The 14,762-nt window shown below is 39.6% G+C and overlaps 1 long non-coding RNA gene across 1 annotated transcript in view; it reads right to left on the bottom strand.

Annotated features, from left to right (window-relative positions):
• The window catches only part of LOC118162151, a 5,116-nt gene extending 2,278 nt beyond the window's left edge, over positions 1 to 2,838 (bottom strand). The window contains exons 1-2 of the long non-coding RNA XR_004748318.1: positions 2,716 to 2,838; positions 1,557 to 1,655 (exon numbers count right to left, since the gene is read on the bottom strand). This is a non-coding gene — a long non-coding RNA (uncharacterized LOC118162151). The remainder of the gene's footprint in view (positions 1 to 1,556; positions 1,656 to 2,715) is intronic.
• Between the last annotated feature and the right edge of the window lie 11,924 nt (positions 2,839 to 14,762).

Consider the following 14,762-nt stretch of genomic DNA (forward strand, 5'->3'; position numbering starts at 1 on the left):
AAAATAAAATAAAATAAAATAAAATAAAATAAAATAAAATAAAATAAAATAGTGGCTATGGAAAGTTAAATGAATGATAACAACAAAGCTATGTTAGAATCAGATGGAAAAACCAATCTGTTTTACTTCAGGTGGCAGAGATAATGTAGTAAATAACTCTGGGAATAACTGCCAGTATATGACATTTGTGGCACCTAATTGGTGCTGTACCACTAGTATTCTGCAGAAGTAGAGACTCCCCAAACAGATACTGCCTTCTTCACTGTAGTCACTGCCTCCTGACAAGAGCAGATGTTGGGCTGCCTCTATGAACACAAGCACTGCACCCCTTCCCAAAACAGGTTTCTGGGACCGGGCTTTGGATGACATGGGCCTGACAAGCTCATGAACTTGTTGGTTCACCAATGATAAACTAATTTATTTTTGCACTTCTGCTTCTCAGCCCATGCTATTTAACTTAGGCAAAAGACCAAACATTCCAGAGGCCTCTGCTTACAGAGGAAAAGGTGCCTAATTTTTGCCAAGCATCCTAGGGAATGCTGCAAGAGAGGGATTTTATGAGAGAGAGTTGGAGATGTTTCATGGTTTGTTTACTTCTGGAGCAATGTCTATAGCTCTTGCTTCTATCAGTATCTTTTAGCAACATACAACAACAGTTTCATCAGAAACATCAGGAAATCACAGGTGTAATTTTGTGCATTACTGGGTTTATGATTGAATGTGTAGAATTGCAGTCAATGTAGCTTGAAAAAAGCCATGTTTGCTAAGGACTTAGCAGTTCTATAAGACAGTACCCTTCCCTATCTAATACACAGAAAAAGGGTCTTTTAAACTGAAGAAGGCAAAAGCTGAAGCAATGAAGGTGAGAAGAATGCATGTTTTTATACTCCTGTGAGGAAAAAACTCAGTGGGACAAATAGTACATTTAAGTTTAAGCCATGATATGCCAAATTCAAAAAAGGCCAAGTACCCTATAGTTTCTTATTCCAAATCATCTGTTGTTGAGGAACAGGTCATGTTTCCTGCAGTTCTCAGATAAGCAGTTCTGACAGCTGGAGTTGCACTTGGTCAGTTACCATTTAAATCTGAGTCCCTGAGTTACAGAGACGTACCTGGTCCCCCAAGGCAATTTCCTCATTAGGACTCCCATATTTATTTCTGCAAACCCTGTCGGATTCTTCTCCTAGCACACACACTCCTTAGAAACACCAGGCTATTTCTATGTTAAACTAAATATTGCTTAGAATGTATTAACCCTGATTAGGATAACAGGGTGGGTGGCAGCAAGAAATTGACAAACTACTTTTGATCTATTTTACAAACATCAGAGGGTGAGGTTTTGGGGCCTTTTGTGTTAGCTCTATTATTATTATTTTTTTTTTTTTTTCAATTCTACGGAAAGGTGAGCATGGTGAGAAGGCAGAGAGGTGAACTGGATCTGAAATCCAACGTGCCTTTTGCTTGGTAAAGGAGCTGTCAAACAAATCTACTTCAGTGGTCTCTTTGTGTGCATGTGTGGGACTGATATTAGGTTTCGACAGTCCCTTTCAGACTACCTTTTAAAACAGCTTGCAGAAAGCAGCGAGGCTTCATAGACAAATGACATTCTTTCACAGGCAGATGTGTGTCCTGGCTGATTTGGTTTTATAGTGATTCTGTAATGCAAAAACATATAAAATGCCAGTTTAATCTTAAACACAGCTTGCATTTCCCTTCTTTCTGCTCTGACTCTGGTCTCAGTAAATTAACTTAGTGGCTGATTAGTCCCAGGCTTCACTTATGAAATACAAACCAGTTCTCATCCTGCAGTATTTCCTTTATTATATTATCCTTTGAGGTACTAGGGCAGAAGAAAGCCATTTTCTTTCTGCGATCTGAATGAGATGGCCACAGACATAAGCTTGCATTAGTGTATGGATGTGTTTATGGAACAGCTGGGTCAAAAACTTCTTTGTCAATTAAGCTAAGGAATAAATGTTCCTTGCACTGGGAGTGGAAGCTAATACTAAGTTTTTGGGGATAAGGAAACGATCGAGTTTCACAACTCTTTCTGCAATGTTTATCTTACCAGCCTTCCCTGTTATGGAATGCTCTGGTTAGTGCCCAATGTACTTAGATGACTTTCAAACATATATTTCTTTGCTCCAGTGTTTTCCATACTTAGTGCCTATTCTCAGAAATATCCCATTAACATTCTCTTTGCTTTAAGTACCCCTAGTGACTTGACTTTTGGGAATAAGCAGCTTATATAGCCTAAGTGGTCAGTTAATTTTAGCAACGGCAAGACTACTACAGATGGCAATCCTCTCCACCCAAAAATATGGGTGGCATGCTCATAAATCCAAATGTTAGGGGTTTGAAAAGGATGAAAGCGTCTATTCCTGTTTCGTGGAAAGAAAAAAATAGGTAATTTCAGTATGAAAAAGGTACCTGCATGATTTGCTATGTGAATTCACTGGCACATATCTCTGCCAGCTTTGTTAGTATCTTGGTCAAATACTCTAAACTAGCATATTTTTCTGCTCATGTCCTATGTCTTCAAAAACTGTTACTAAGTTCAGAGTGCACCGCCAAGACAAAAATAACCTATTGCACATTTCAGAGCACAGCTTTCCCTGTAGCCTGGATTATGTCAAACAGAATTTCACCTGCGGCAGACAAGGAGGAAATAAGTAACCCCTTGTATTCCTGATCCCATTTGAGCTTCTAGCTCACCAGTGCTATCTCTGTGATTGAACTTGTGAGGAAATGCTGATGGACATCACTCCTACACAAACTGAGGGGTCTGGAGGAAGTATCTACAGTGAGGACCTGGCTCTGGAGAGAGATATATTCACATTCATCTTTCACCACAAAACCTGAGCTGCAGAGCAAAAACCATAAACAGTCATCATGATGATCATGGGGACCTGCTGTGTGCACTGCCTCCCTCCCACCTCATGAAAGAATAGACGGTGCTACTGCAAGGAAGGAAAAAGTAAAAAGAAAATCTTTACCTTCCTTCAGTTACTCTGTGCTTGAAGGTCTGCAGAAAGATGTAGGTCACTGAGACCTGGGACTGAAGGAGCTTGGTTTTCTACAGGTTGCTGTCTTGAGGCTTGTTGATTTTTCTTTATAGGAAGACGAAAGTTTTAGATGAAATTCTTCCTGGAGCTGGGACAGGTGCAAGCCCATAGATTCACAGTTTTCCACCCTTACTGTCTTCCAGACCCCTGTCTATCTGACAGGTTTGGGTGATATCGCACACCTGCCTCAAACATTACCCTAGAGAAAGACAAACAAGTGTATAGTCTCATAAACACAATTTCTGCAGGACATACAGTCCCTGCATCAGATGAATAATTATTCTAATATAAAATCTTCAGATGGCAAAGTCTGAACAACAAAAAATACCTCCTGCCTGGAAGTGATCTTTCTGTTATTCTGGCTGGAAAACCTGGCAGGAGGTCACACTTGTATCATTGCTCATTGCCTCCCTGTCTGCCTTGTTCCTGTCCCAGACAAGTATTCCCAGAGCTGTCTCAGCCATTCAGTCCTTCTTGGCAGACTTCAAATTGGGAGTAACACCCTTTCCCACTCTTATTAGCATAAGCCTTGCTCTCCAGGACCCTCAAAGGCCTGCAAAGTTCAGGAAAGAAAAAAATCACCTAGACACACCTTGTTGGTGTTGTTATTTATGACATTAAATTCAAAGACCATTTGAGGGGATACTGAATACACATTGGAGACTTTTACTTTATCCCATAAAATGTAGAAATGTGTAAAGCTGAGCATATGGAGGAAAAAAAGGCAAGCAAAGGCCACGCAGAAGCACAGGGAGAGGAAAAAAAAAATCTTTACTTCCCATCAGTGAGCAATATTTAGCCATGTCCCAAGAAGTAGGGCTTTGATATGCATTGCAGTTGTTTGCAAGGACAGATGTCTTCATAACAAGAGCCCCCTCTCTCCTTCCCCTTTCCCAGCTTTAATTGCTGAGTTACAGGTGACACAGTTTCCCTTTAGTACAGGTACAGCTGCACTGGGTCTGGCTGGGATGGAGTTAACTCTCCCTGCAGCAGCCCATACAGTGCTCTTCTCTGCACTTGCAGCTAGAACAGCATTGGTATCACACCAGTGTTTTGGCTATTGCTGAGCAGTGCTGGCACAACATCAGGACTCCCTAAAACCACCCCCCCTCCCTAAACCAACCAAAGGGATATTCCATACCGTAGGGTATCATGCTCATCAATTAAAGCTGGGAAAGGGGAAGGAGAGAGGGGGCTCTTGTTATGAAGACATCTGTCCTCGCAAAGAACCACAATGCGTATCAAAGCCCTGCTTCCTGGGACATAGCTAAATATTGCTCACTGATGGGAAGTAATTTTTTTTTTCCTCTCCCTGTGCTTCTGTGTGGTCTTTGCTTGCCTTCCTCCCCCCCCACCCCCTTTACTTTTCTCTTTATTTAAACTATCTTTATCTCAACCTGAGTAGTCATGATGGAGTTCAGCTGCCCAGCAAAGTAAAACCACCACAACAGCCCAGACTGTAGGACAGATTTCCTTGTGTGCATCTAACAGAGGGCAAGCCACATGACTATTTGACCACTGAGACTTGGCATGAAGTTACCACAGCAAATATCACGTTCCTCAGGGTTTGCCATTATGAAGCACTATTGCAAACTTCAATAGAATGGATAGATATGAACAGACTTGAAAGCCTTGCAGGCTTCGCTAGTAGATTTTTATTTTTTAAAATTTCTCAGAGCCTTTCTTTACACAAAAACATATACTGTATGATTTGAAATACAATGTCTTAGTAAGAAACGCAATCCAATAACATCCCCAGTACTCTTCTCTCACTTGTTCACCCTACTAGATCAGTATCTTCTTGGGGTAGTAGGAATCACTTCACTAGCACTACTGTTATTCCTGGGCATAACTCATATAGTGACATCTGTGACTTTGCAAAACAAAGAGTTGGAACAGTCAACAAATTTCATCATGCCTACAGCAAGATAAATAGCTGAACATAAGTTACTTCTCCTCATATGCTACCTTCAGACATCCAATTCCTGCTACAGTGTGAAAAGAATAATGAAAAAAATCCTCATCTCATAAAAGATTTGCTTACTCAGTCCCACTGATTTACTTACACCTTTAACTGTGCATTCATTTAACAATGAAAATTCATTGGCATATTGCTTTCTTTTTCTAAGATTTACACAGGCAAGACGATTCATATTAGAAAGCAACATCCATCACAATGAACTTTAAATTCTTGTTGTTCAGTGCTGAATTTGGATTCCTTCTCATTATAAGCTATTGGAAGGAAAAGAGAAGCAAGAGAATAAATACCAAGGACCAATTTTTCCTATGGAACTCCAAACATCACAACTAGTATGTGTTAGTGTGTATGTTTACATAAGAGTAAACATGTATTTACATGAACAAAATAGGTTGTTAGCTACACACTCCTCTGCAAACAAATGGAATGTGCTGTTTCCTGCGCAACACAAACATGCTCAAATACCCTGAATATATTATTGCAGAATGACTCAAGATTCCCTTGAAAGGGTAAACAGAATTGAAAACATTGTTCAGATATTCCTATTCAATTACACTTTTCCAAACACCTGCCCTCCTTATGTATTAAAGTCAGCAAGTCTGAAGTTGTAACTGTTAGTTAATTTCTTAATTAGTTCATTTCTTAATGATCAAAGAATCACACTTTGTAAAAAAAATAATTTCTCTCCCCACCATTTTTATTCTTTAAACGTGCTTATCTCACCACCACCAAAGAGTATTGTATTACTTTCAGAAAAGGAAGAAAAATTATTTCTGGGAGAAGAACAAGCATAAGTAATTTGAACCCACATGGCTATCTTGTCAGAAAGTTTTATGCAGCTGAATGGAAGGTGTTATCATGAGAGTGTTTTCCCAGCCATAACTATAATGCAATGTTATAATAAATGTTAAAAGTCAATCCTTCATTATCTAGGAAACATCAGAAGCAACATAGAAACCCAGTAGGTGATTTGGATTTAAGACACTGTGACAAAATATTTCCATCAGTTCAATTTAGTTTTCTTTTACTATCACATCATTACCTTCTGCATGCAAAACTTGAGTGCGTCTCAACAACTACTCTTTGGGAATATTTGGAAGTCCATTAGCAGACATAAGCCATCTCTATCTGTTACAGTAAGGAGCATTAATCAGTAATCCTTATATAAAAGTATCTGATGATGGTGTACTTAGAGTATTCCTCCTAAGAGACAAAAGGAGGAAAATGACTGTTATGTTCTTAGGAATGTGCAGAGAGCCACAAAGGTCTTTTTATAATTCATAACTACATAATGGAAGGCAGCAAATGAAGAAAACAAAGTATTTTATTTATCAAGTAGAAAGAGCATTACTTTCCAGAAAGCCATTTTAATTTCCTTCATTACCAGAGAGAAGCTTCTGCTCCTCTGCTTTTCATTTCCTATAGGCTAGACTGTACTGTTGAGTCCATTTTTTGGACCACTTTATATACACTAAGGACACAGACAAATACTGTTTTTTAGACTTGATCCAGGCAGGAGAAACACTCTCCTTTAGAATTGATATGGGAGAGGGAATAAGGCAGCAATTACGTCCTCATTAACAACGTCTCAAGTGGCATATACCACCAGGACAATTGCCAGGGTAATGAGAAGCCCCATTGCCATCAGACTTACACTCAGGTCTGGGCTCCCACTGGCCTCCTGGAAATTGAAAATGTCCAGAAACTGCAGGAGAACTGCTCTGACAGCCAAAGACCTGTCCTTACATAAGACTGCCTGTCTATGCTTGCTTATTGCTACTCCCCTATCAATCTCAAGTTTTATCCTTGGAAAAATTCACTAAATTTTAACACTTTTGAGAAGGACTTGGTTGCAATACAGAGAATAAAGATAGCGATAAAACTGTAAAATACCAGGGAAAAAATTCTTTCAAAACTGCCCAACTATTTTTCTAATATAAACATGTTTAAACCATGGTCTGCTTAATGAGAGATGAGTAGATATACTTTTAAACTCTGCTGGTCATGACTAAGACCCTTGAGGTAAACATCAAGGAATCTACTAGACTAAAACACTGAAACCTCAAAGTTACCTTCCTGTTTTTCAAGCAGAAGTGAAGGATTCTTTTGCTGAAATGTACAAACAACTATATGTCTGTATGGAGTGACCTAGTAGAAGAGATGAGTAAACCTAGAAGACAAATATGTTTGATATTAGCTATGCAATTATATGTGGCTGTATGCATATATGTCTTCAGCCTGAACAGTTAAAACTATTTTCTGACATCCTGAGTGAGCCTTTTCAGTTATCAAGTAGCACTTTTTTACAAAGCCATTTTCCATCTGACTCACTTTAGAAATTCAGATTTATATTCTGTAGTAAAGAGTGGACACTAGGATGAAATAAGGCATCCCTTCAGAGTTAGAGTTAGCAATCCAAAACATGATCCAATACAAAAACTAGGCAAGACACCATTTAATGACCAGTGTTTGCAATATGGCAAGGACACTTAAAGCAGATTTGGATGAAACATTAACAGATCATCTTATAAACCATGTATGATCTGGCTATTTAGCAAGTTGCCTCAAAATTAGCTATTTGAGAAGGTGGAATGGGAAACACAAAGTCTGAAAATCACTGAATTCTGAGCTAAAAAAGTAACATTTGAGTGTGAATTCCACCACAATTCCTCTGTACTGAAATAACTTCTGGGAGATCACTATATTAATGAAGCTTATTGTCCAAAAGTTTTTGTTGTGAGTAGTAAAAGAAAATATGAGTAAATGGGGCAAAAATATAGCTGTAAGCAAAAATATTTTCCCTCTTTTTACTGAATCTCAAAAAAAAAAAAAAAAATCTAGTCTGCAATTTCTCTGCACCATTTCTTCATTCAGCTCCTGCTTTAGCCCTGTTCAGCCCCTTCTGCAAAAGATTAGGAGACATTTTAGCTAAGAGGCCATGGAAGGGACCTCAAAACTTTTAGCTGCTGGATGTATGGAAAGGATAAGAACAGTTAAGGGCAAGAGACCAGTATTTTCACCTCTTTTCACTGCAGGCCCACTATAGATTTCCCAGCTAGATATTGGGCATCAGGGAAGTTTTGCTGTTTGAAAAAAGAGGCCTGAACTTAGAGCATGTGGAGTACCGAGTTTAGTCTTGTGAGGGAGACTTTCTGTCCATCTGTGAGGAGCAGCTGGGAATAGGAAGAGTTGGGAAGTACTTACTGTAGACCATTATGCCAACTCCCAGCACAGAGTCTCCTGAGAAAAGACAGGGTGTGAGCTAGACAGTTGCTATATTATAGTTTGGCAATAGATCAAGACAAAGAAAAGAGCAAAATAAAAACATAATCTTTGAGATTCAAATCAAAGGAGATCTATTAGAGGATCATAATTTATACTACAAAATTACTTTAATTAGTTGGTTTAATGAATGTGGTTATCAGATTTTTAAAATTTAAAACAGTATAGAAAGTGACAGAACACTTTTCTAAAGTATTTCTACAAATATTTTGCACAGTATTTTCCAAAGATCTAAGGTGTAATGTAGCATTTTACCAAAATCCAAAGATTCATTAACCTTTGCAACACGCCTGCTGCTCAGATGTTTTACATAACGTTTATACTTTACATAACGGTGAAAACTGGGACTCTGAAATTAAAGCAAAAGAGATCATTTTTAGGGTCACAATAGCTTCTAGCTCACCCAGATTCCAGAAATTCAGGAATCTGTACGCACAATTGCTGACTTCTTAGCAAGTGTCCCCACAACTATTCCAAGATATCAAAGCTGGAATCAGGGAAGGATCTAAAATCAACCACAGAGCCTTGAAAAATCTTCATGGGGGATAACTTAAGGACTTTCATTAATTGCAAGAGGAGAAAAGCACCTGTGTATCAGTGGCATGCAATATACATACTGCCATGCATGGAATTGGATGGCGGTTTCTTTGGTAACTGAACCCTAAAGGCCTTGCTTGAGATCAGACCAGGAATTCCTCTCTGCTTATGCTAGCTGCCCAAACTAGTGGTGTAGCCTTCATCCACAGTCCATCTGAAAGACAAACACCTCCAAAAGAGCACATTTTTGTCACAGACCAGAGTACCAGAGCATTTTAGACTGCTTACCTAACTTCAGGTGGCTGTAGGTAGAAAGATGGATCTGAACCTTAGACACACAATGTAATTTCTCATCATGATGCTCTCAGTTCTCTAAAATCTCTCCACCTCTCTCTCTCCGAACAAAATCAAGGTCTAGCAAAAATCTTCCTGCAATTTCTTGCTGTTTTTCACATCTCCTTCCAGTATTCAATACTAACTATCTCTTTGTTTTGTGTGTGTTTGTGTCCAGAACAGATCTTGGTTTTTAATTATATGCAGTTCTCATAGCCTAAACACACAATACATTCCAGAGCACAGCCCAGATTTAGGCAACTCTTGTTATAACTTCAAACTATCTGCGGGCTGATGGGATTCAGAGGCCAGTAAAATGAGGTCAGTTAAGTGTAGTGTCCTATTAAGGAAAAAAAACACCTGTTATAAAGATCTGTCCTAGGTATTTTTAATTTTTATTCTTTTTTTAGCTTAGAGACTAAAACTCAAGTAAATCCTCTACCTGTAGCTACTATTATCACAAGACCAGAAAAGTCTTAGCAGATACTGCTCTTGGTTGGAGAGACAAGAAGCTCTTTCAAGGCTCCATTTCATAAATTATAGAATTAGTCGAACACAAATGCCTGAGAAATGTCTGCATGTATATTCCAGGGATTTGTTTTGTTGCTTTTAGTGCTTTCTACCTATGTAACTTAGAGAGCCAGAAGCCAAAGCCGACAGGAAAACATCTATAATATTTTACACTGTAGAGACAGTGGAATACAGAAGTCTGAAGGAATGGTATGAACTGACCCAAGTGGTTTCATTGACTAGAAAGAAAAAAGGAAGAGAATTCTTCATAAGGCCTGGAGGTCATGAATACTGGTTCTGCTGATCCAGGGACAAATCAGGTGGCAAGTGGAAACTCTTTACAAGCATTGCCTCAGGCTGTGCCAGCCTCCAGAAATATGCCAGAATTTGGGGGCGGGAGTGGGTGTTATCAAAATCCTTGCAAATTTAGGGTCTGCCACACCAAGGACACTGCCAGGGACCTGAGTGCACCAACGGGCTCTGCAACCTCTTTTTTGCTCCCAGGTGTATGGCTGATGGTGCGGCCAGCTCTGATACAGGACATCTGCGTAAAACTGGTACATAATTGTGTCAAGATGGCTAAGTTATAAGAAAAAGCTGCAAGTGGCCTCATGTAGGGTCTCAGCCCATGTACCCTCTGTGATCACAGTGATCCTGGTCATCATCACTAGACCTACTCTGTCCTGATTGCTTGGAGACTGGGCCATGTTGGTGAGGCCATCCAGGCCTTAAAAAATACCTAGTATCTAGGCACTGCTAAATCTAAGAAAACACTTATAGTTTATTTTATGAAAAACTGTACAGAATGCCCTGCAGCTTGACAGCCCAATTTCTGTGCCTTCTGCTTTTAGCTTTGAACTCCTTGGAGGCTGTAGATAGGCTGTAAAAAGGAAAGGTTTTGCCCAAGCTCTGCTCCTCTGGCCCTGCCACCACACAGCAGGTAGCTTTTCCTTCATAACCCTGCTACTGCAATGCTCTGTTATATCTGCTTGGTTCTCAGCAGAACAGCTCTACTTCCAGAGAACTGGTTTTGTGGCAAGACATCAAATGCTGGTGGGGGTAACTGGGTCAGCTTCCTGGATGCTGGTATCCCTGACATACAGCACTTTGTTCCCCCAACAGCATAGTCAGTGTTCAAAGCACAGCCAACCCTGACAACTCGTGACAACAAATGACCATCTCTGTGCTACTCCATTACTTTCCTCAATATAGTGACTTTATTTATTCAATTACTAGCTAACTGAGGCAATATAACAAAACCATAGCCCAGCTCAAATCAACTGTCAAGAGCAAGATCTCTGCTTTCAGAAAGCTATCAGTAACCCAACTATTTTACTGCCTGTTCTACTCGGGAGTAAAGAGAAACCCTTGGGTTAGTTCAGGTCATAAGAAATGCTCAAGTGACTATAGCAGGGTTTGGGGAACAAATAATATAAAGAACAGTAACACATTTCTGAGACCAGATGGTAATCATTCAAGAGTTTTGAATCAATTCAAGGATGAAATAGGTGAATTGATGGTAGACTTATGCAACCTTTCATTTAATACAGTCTGGGTGCTTAGGACTGGAGGGCAACATATATGATGTAGAGGTCCTGGTGGAGACTTAAAGAAACATCAGACTGATGTCTGTATTGGACAAACTTCATGGATTCATGGAGTTAGCAGATTGATTCTAAGCTTCAAGTGAAGCCCCTTTGAAATGCAGAGTCCTAAACAGGCAGTTGCTGTTCAGTCTGGATCCCCAGTGAATAACCCATCTGTCACACCAATCGCTTTACTTTACTCCAAGTACAACCGAGAGAGATTCTGAACTTCTTTCACCACAAGCTTTCAGCACTAGAGAATGAGGTTCTCTTGTGGAAATTGATTGTAGTTCTCTGAATGTTAGGCTAAAGGTGTTTATTCAGTTCTTCCTCAACAAAATTTATTTGTGGTAGCCAGAGTAGAGAGTGCCAGAGCCACTGCGCATCTCAAACATGAAATTATAGGAAATGACATGATAGTAAATGGTAGTGATGAATTTATTTATTTATTTATTGAGATTTTCCAGAGTGATTCAGCTCTCTGAATGTCTTGAGACTAGATAAAGAGTCTCTTCAGCAACTCAGTATTACCGTGGAAAGGAAAAGGAGTGGGGGAGAGGAGGCAAAGACAGAGAATGCTAAATCTGCAGAATAGTGCAGCAGGAGAAACACAGAGAACAACAGCAATATGCAGCAGGGTGGCTAGCAGAAACAAGCAGTGATAACACAGGAAAGGACTGTGAAAGCTTAATCCATTTTCAAGGGCTTTCAATCAAGATTCTCACCTTGATACAGAACCAGATTCCAATACTCTTACTCATGTTTAATAGCATCTGTTCTGTCAGATGCTATTTGGAAGATACCTCCCAGAAATCACTGAGGCACCTGAGATGATATGCTATTAGCATAAGTTAGAGATATGGCTCTCAACAAACTAACACAGGCCATAAATAATATCTGTGCTGAAGCCAGTCTCTAACAGAACTGAAAACTATCCATAGACATTCATTCTTCTGAAGTAAAATTGGTGTTAAGGTATTTTTGTTGTTGTTTAAATACCAATTTTTATTTATTCAAAGAGCTTACAGTCTTCCAAATTCAGAATAAGGAAGATCATTTTTTTAAAGGTAACTTGAGCTAAAGTCGATGGGGGGATCAGATGAAGTGAATCTAATGAAAAGTACAAGACTTCTGTGTCTTTAATGACAAGCAAAATTTTGCTGAGGGAATACTGCCCTCAATCTACAGTCAACTCTACCTTGTATGCAGTGTTTCTAGTGTACTAGCAGTGGTGTCCTGAGGCTTCTGAGCACAAATCTCTCAGCTCTTGAATTTTGATCCTTTGACAGAGATTCCTGGAAAATGCAATACATTTCCAAGATCTCTGATAAATATTAAGCAGTAAATTAAAATTCAGTATCTAAAATAGTTCCTTTTTCAGTTTTCTGTCTTGCCTCTCTCACAGAATTTGCCAACTTAATAGTAGCAACCTTGTTCATGAAACAACTCCTGAATTGCTACAGTTTTCAGCCCAGCTAATGTAAAACAGAGCTAATTTTACTTGCTATCTCCCTTCGTCAGTCTTCCATTTTTTCCTAATATTATGCCATCTTGAATTCTGCCAAAAGAATGCTTACAGATGGAAATGTTGCCTTATGATTGAGTGTTGGCTGTAGCTTTTGAAGGTGAGGTTAGGAGTATGAGTGAGGTATGAATGCAGAAAATGCCAAAGGAAACATGAATGCCAAAGGATACTTTTCACTGATCTCTGGGTTTATCCTTACCTCATTGTGAGAGGCTTTGATACTGATACCTCTGTTTGCCTTTGGCTTTAACGTTTGCTTTTCTAAGACCTCAGAAATGGTTCTAATTCATGATACACAAAATGTGAGACAAAGCACAGGCTGCTGCTGAAATAGGCTACCATATGGAGGAGCAGCTAATACACCAGAGGGTATCGCTGCCATTCAGAGGGACTTAGACATGCTGGAGATGTTGGCTGTCAGGAACCTCATGAAGATCAGCACAGGAAAATGCAAAGTCCTGCCCCTCGGGAGAAACAACACCAGGTACCAGTACATACTGGGAGCCGCCAGTTGGAAAGCAACCTGGCAGAAAAGGTTTTGGGGCCCTGGTGAACACCAAGTTGAACATGATTCAGCAATGTGCCCTTGCTGATAAGAAGACTGACAGAAGGTTCTCTGAATCTGGGATATTCAAGTGTCCAGGAAAAGAAGAAAAGAGCTTAATAACAACTTCATAAACTACATTATCACTGTGAATCTTAAGTGAATCTGATGCAGATCTTGCTATTAACCTCTAAACTAACTTCAGGGTCTATTATTCTTTACACAACAGTCTCTTTGGTATATTAATCACTAGCATTTCTATTTTATATTAACAGGTCCAGTGAAAGGACACATGAAGTGCTCAGCATGTCCTGTTTGCAGACTTTCAGCACTGACGTCATTGAGGATGCAGTGAATAACTGAGGCATCCAGACCCTGTTCAGGCTTAAGCCATCTGTGCAAGAACAATACTAATTTTTACTCACAATGGCAATCATGAAAAGAAAAACCTGCCCATATGCTGTTCAATATGGATGGCAATCTCTGCCCCAGGTATATCTGAGCTGTTAGAGTAAACTGTGTGTTTCTGATTAACAGCTCATTTTTCTCTCTTAATTACAACCATGTACTTTCTGGAAAATCACTTCAGAGACCATTTGAGGAAAGAGAGAGGAAAGACTGGAAGGCACCACTTGTTACCCATTCCCATAGTGTTTCTTCTGTGTTCCTGCTATTGGAGTTGTGGATATTTGAGGGATTGCTTGCAAAAATAATGCTACAGCAATACAGCTGACTAATGGCTAAAGCTCTAAAAGCACATACCTTTGTGGTAGCTGGAGAAGGTAGTACGTCTAGGAAAGTAAATATCCTGCACCAGTTTCTGAATTGGAAGGAAGGGCAGAGCCTCTAAGATCTATCATGATTTTCTTCTTATTCAAAAGACAGACAAAAGAAGCAGCCAGTATGGATGAAAAGATAGCCAGAGATCTGTCAGTTGATCCATGAGATTGTCTTTAAAACATGCCCAGATGTCACTGGACTCTTCTGTTACAATCCCATTTCTTAAACAGCCTCTTTATCCCCAGGTTGTGCTAGGATGAGAGAGCATGGTTTCTGCCCTCTTTTCATACTCTCAGTAAGATCTTCTCAAAAAGGCATGCACAAGCCCTGCTTGGGGATGTGGGAGTAGTGCCACTCACCAGAATGCAGATACAACAAAGGGAGTGATCCTGTCACTTCTCAGCCTCAAAGTCCCTCTCTAGCTTCAGGTGGGAGTACTGCAGGAAAGCTAGAAGGGGACGGAAGTTTCCCTTGAGAAAAAGGTTTGATGTTCAAACAGAATTAATGCTAACACTTTCCTCGTCACAAACAGTTCTCAGAAAATGTGATGTAGTATTTTAGAGAAAGGGAAGAAAGATCTTACGGATTTCATTCAGAGGAATATCCCAACATATATCTATGC

This window comes from Oxyura jamaicensis, chromosome 2 (assembly GCF_011077185.1).
Source record: "Oxyura jamaicensis isolate SHBP4307 breed ruddy duck chromosome 2, BPBGC_Ojam_1.0, whole genome shotgun sequence".
NCBI classification, from domain to species: Eukaryota; Metazoa; Chordata; class Aves; order Anseriformes; family Anatidae; genus Oxyura; species Oxyura jamaicensis.